The following is a 5561-nucleotide window of genomic DNA, read 5'->3' as shown; positions in this document are numbered from 1 at the left end:
ACTGATATGGGACATGATAATTCAAACTTTCAAAAGAATAAAATTCCATGTATATTACGAACATTACCTGGATTCATTCAAAACTTATGATAAAAACTAATTTAACTATTTTAATTTGATTAATATACATGGTTGTGTGCATATTACGCACAGCACCGGGTGCGAACAAGAACAAGAATCATTACCTATCCAGTATGTTGTTATATATAAATGTGTATTATTAGATGTTGATCTCACAATGAAATCTAGGTTCAATGTATGTAAATGCCCGCTAGTGTTGCCAGAGCCAATAAAGAACCACATGTTGAGAAGCCTTACATCCTGTTGGACAATCAAACAATCTATTAGATGAAGAACCTGTTTTGAATAACATTCCATCCTGCTTGTTTTATCATCGCTAGAAGTTTGGAGCATATCTGTTCTGCTCTATGTCTATTAATAATGCTGGAAAAAGGGAGAAAAACACTTCAGTAATGCAGAAAAGAAATTAAGACGCACAATTATGTTTGAGGAGCCCACAAGGTTGCCCAACATGAGCCATTGTTGTGAACCCTCCAGCTTATATAGCCTAGTTTACCCGGAGAAGGTCGCTGTCATTAACTATAGGAAGACGTGATTAGGTATTGAAGCTTCTAAATACGAATTGTTGCCTATTTAAAGCTATTAGCTTTTTATATGTTCCCGTCCCGATCAGCTATCTTATCATCAGTGACCACAAAAGTGGATGGATGCTCATGCAAACTTTCAACGATTTACAAATAGCCTTGAGTAATAGGTAAATTTATATCTCGAAAATGTTGGCTCGCGGACATTTGAACCTTGAAAAAATTCCTAAAAAACAATTTATTCACTTGAAAGGCTACATTTTACTTCTCTACATAGTTCCCACTATGGAGGCATTTATCGAATCTTGGGACCAGCTTTCGTACGCCATCGTCAAGAAGCTTGAGGCCAGATTAGACAATTTCGCAAAGAACACTTCTTGAGACAGCAGGAAACTTTTCAGCTAATAACGAAATCGTGAATCGTCGGCTGTCTTTGACTTTATAGGTCACTTTTAGCATCATATCATCGGTAAGAACAGAAAGTCTCTCCTTTCGTTTCTCATCATGAATGTTTGTGAGGCCATATTTTAATCCTTAACTAATTTCCGCCCCATTCCATCACTCATAATGTTTTCAGGATACACTTCACTTCACAATGAGCGGAGTTCTTAATAGATGGAGTCATTTTATTACCTCGTAAGTAGATGTAGATTCGATCGGATGCTTCCGTAATGGCGTCTGTGGTTTCCAAACAGATGTAGCTACACAGCGCACATGCGCTAAACAGCGGCCATGGCGGTGTAATTTACAATCGGTACTTACTGTAAAAACATGACTCGTACTTCAACAGGAACGTTGAGAAGTTTAATTTATTGACCTATGCTCTAAAATAATATCATGAATATCTTTTAACGTTTGTTTGTGTGTGCGTGTTTGTTGTGTATGCGTGCTTGTTGTGTGTGAATGTTTGTTGTGTGTGAATGTTTGTTGTGTGTGCGTGTTTGTTGTGTATGCGTGCTTGTTGTGTGTGAATGTTTGTTTTTTGTGCGTGTTTGAAGCCTAATTCTTTAAAATATGAAGGGGCTGATCGAGCTCAAGTTCATGATACTTATCGTGCCGAGATATTAACTAGACTATAGGATATAAATTCTTAGAGGGAGAATAGTACAAATTAAAAGTAGATTTTTGAATTGTTACTCATCAATTAAATTCAGCTTGGTAAAATATTTCTTTCATAACCGAGAGTCATCTGGCAGTTGCCGGCATTCGGTATAGTGGGATTATAAATTGCCGGATTTATCGAGCCCGGGCAGTGCTAGGCTAACCTGCTTGTACAATAATTTAAGGACTTTAGTCTTGATTTGGTCACGTTGGCTTGTGGCCAACTCTTAATCATCTGGCCATCTTGGCGATTTCGACCAGCAATTTTGTTCACATTACTGGTTGTGGGTTTCGAACCACCAAGCTGCTGCTCCAATCGTGGTCATCTTGCCCAATCGAGCACCTTCTGATCTGTATACGAATAACCCGAACTGACTTTTTCTGGTTATTCGTACTTAATGAATAGCCCCTTAAGCAAAATCATCTCTAGGTTCATCGTCACGAGAGTTAAAATTTTTGTATTAAAAGGATAACTCCCCAAACTATATATCAATTATTTTTAATCAAATTAAATAAAAAATTAATTCCCTTTTTGTTGGAATGGTGAGTGTGGGAGGCCTTTTTATGAAAAAAAAATATTATTTTGGTTAAAATGTAGGTGAGACAATTTTGAAGTATTTTCAGATAACTTTATAAAGTCGAGAATCAGAAACTTTTCGTCGTTATGATCGTCAGTGATATCAATATCTGGTAGCATTTCTTTTTTTGAGTACTTTCTTGCCAACACCAAATAGTCGATTGTTATTACCGAACCTTAACACTGCAAGGCTTGATAAATGAGGTGCTAGCTTCTTTACGGGGGACGATGCGCTTTTACCCACACATCATCTATGTTTTACACCCCATCGGAAAACATCAGTAAATAAAAATTCATTGCTCGAGAGTCAAGACGAAAGGTTGAACTGGTTCAGTGCGATATGGCAGGCAGTGCTTGATATCCAACAATTTTATCCAATTATTCGTTGGAAATGCTTTAGTGTCCCCAATTTTGCGTGCAATGAATATGTTCCATAGAAACTTGTCTACATCAAACACAAGTAAATTGTTAATGTGGTAACTTTAAAACAAATGTCCCATGTTCAAATGACAGAAATGTTGGTTTCAGAGTCCCTAAACGATGAAGCGGCTCGATATAAATGGCTTGCATCAACCGATTGATTCATAAGTGATTGGCCGCGTACGAATCCGTTTGACGCTGGACGCATGACTTGACGGTTATTGATAGAAAGTTTGAATGACTCAGGCGGTTAAAGGAAATGATTGATCGTCTAGGGCTATTTCCGACCAGCATTGCGTCAGTCACTCAGTATATACCGTGGCGTTGACATAGTGGTAGACATCACAGCCGTTGAACATGTAGATAACGTGTCAGTCACTCGGTAGATACCATGGCATAGACATGGCGGTAGACATCGCAGCCGCTGAACATGTAGATACCATGTCAGTCACTCGGTATCAACCAAGGCGTAGACATGGCTGTAGACAAAACAGCCACTGAACATGTAGATGCCATGTCAGTCACTCGGTAATTGGAGAACTAAATCTGTGCCAAACGCTAGGTACCTCGGAAAGATAGGCAGTCTCTGGCTTGCAGGAACCGCTTCACGCATATTTGTATCCTTCTCAAGTTCGAGCTATACTAGCTCCAGCAGATGATCCAAACTTTCTCAGTTCCCTCTCAGAATGTTCCTGTATTCCTCCAGCACCGAATCTCGCAGAAATTACAAATTACTGTATTTTTCGAGAAAACTTTTTTTTTCTAAGTTTATGCTACTCCTCCGTCGTTTTTTCTGTTCCATTTCCGCTTGAATGCAACCAATTTTAGAAAGAGAGAGGACGTAATCGTGCTCGAGCAGTTGCTCACCACCAAAATCAATCCAGAAGCTCAAAAAAGCATCGAACATTTTAGCAGCAAGTGTGCATTGGTCCCATCCCATTTCCGGTAAGAAGGTTTTGATCAAACGAATGAAGACTTGAATGAGGTTGAATAAAGCGGGCATCAACCGGTTGAGCTTTTGATCAAGCTGCTTGAACGTTTAGGGGTTCCTTAATTAATGTGGGCAGTGGTTCGATTTAATGGAAGTATATTCGGCTCATGGGGCTATTTAATAAAAGAGCTTGTATTATACAGCCTACGATACGCATCCGTGACAAATTTTATTGTGCGTGAACATAATCGAAGATAATCATGGAGAAAATTAATAAAATATTTTCACTTTATTATAATGAAATACTTAAACAGTTATTATAATATACACTTATTATATTATATTAAAATATTATATGATAATTTTTCATTTTCTTCATCCAGTTTTTAGTCGAGTGTTTATATGATACTTCTTTAAATAGGTTCATAAGAGGTTATATGGCTATTGTTGCAACTTTTGCTGCGTATCAATGTATATATTTTTTTTCTAAACGAAGCTCCCTGGCTCTATTCTCGCAAGCATAGCGAGGAGAGGTTATCAGTAGGTAATAGAGATAAGAAAGATGTCGTCAGTACAAGTGGCAGATCCTCCCGTCAACGCCAATAGCTTCGCCACAACACTTACGTCGCCAGCCTGCCAAAGAAATGAGCTATTTTATTACCAAAACGGAGCCAATACTTAATAACGCGTTTGAAAAAGCTTCTAAGCTATCAAATAGCAATCTAACTTATCAAATCGTAATTCTAACTAGTATTATATGGTTGTTGTTTACGAGCTTCGAGTCGTGTGCAGTAACTGCTGAATGGTTTAGGTGTCATTGACAGTAGATATATTCGCTAGTGCATTCTATAAGGAAGCTAACCAGCCAAGAACTTATCCAAATGGTAGCGCCAAACTTCATTCCGACGCAAATGCAACAATTAATCTTCCCTGAGAACGGTTACAGGTTTTATGACCAGAAAGACGAATAACTGATCGCAGAATAAACGAAGAGAACTAATTGGTTATGAGCTCACACGCTACTGAAAATGTAGCATCAATGATCATTGCAGTCAATCATTGTAATTTCTTCTTGATATTTTCACTGATGTTGCAGTTCATTTTTGACAACTAATTATTCGGCAAGCATACGAGAATAGAATCAAAGTCCTCTAATAAAAAAATTTCCGGACCATCAGTAAAATGTTTTCGGACAACTGTCAGATGCAACGTACAATTACCTCGATTAATCGACACAATATTTGTGTCCAGGATTTTAATAATTGTATTCCGGATTTGATGAAAGAAAGATTTTTATGAAATAAGACGTGAAGTAATACGAGACAGATTGTTATTAAATAAGACGTGAAGTAATACGAGATATCGTATTGTAGCACGAGACAGAACAAGAGATTCCATTACAATGTGCGACAAAACGAGACATTCTGAACGCATGGCTTGAGGATTAAATAGTTAAACCTTTGGTTGTTTATGGTGATTTTTCGACATTGTCTGTCGATACAATTTGAGTTACAGAACTGATCAGACTTGATGTATGGTGGGAAGAATAACTTTGTTGTTCAGCTTTCCATTCCTACAGCAGCTTAATTTTTATGATATACCTAATACGGAACGTACGCATTCAGCACGCGATTCAAAATGAAGCCATCAATCAAGTTGCTCCAGCTCGTCATCTTGATAAATAAAACAAATTCATTAATTAACCTACTAATGGTTAAGAAATGTTACTCATTTAATGTCTGTACGATAAATTCCATTTTAGTTCTTTCTTTGCTTCGTCAAAAACCCGGGATGGAGTGAGGTGGCGTGAATGCTAAGCTTTGTGCGGTAAAAGATAAACAACTTCAGATGGCGAACACCCCAACAACAGAGTGTGAGAAAAGGGTTCTACAATATTAATTATATTGGTTAAAATTCATAGGCAGGG

This window comes from Hyalella azteca, unplaced genomic scaffold (assembly GCF_000764305.2).
Source record: "Hyalella azteca isolate HAZT.00-mixed unplaced genomic scaffold, Hazt_2.0.2 contig4602, whole genome shotgun sequence".
Taxonomy (NCBI): Eukaryota; Metazoa; Arthropoda; class Malacostraca; order Amphipoda; family Hyalellidae; genus Hyalella; species Hyalella azteca.
This window is presented reverse-complemented; position numbering follows the sequence as displayed.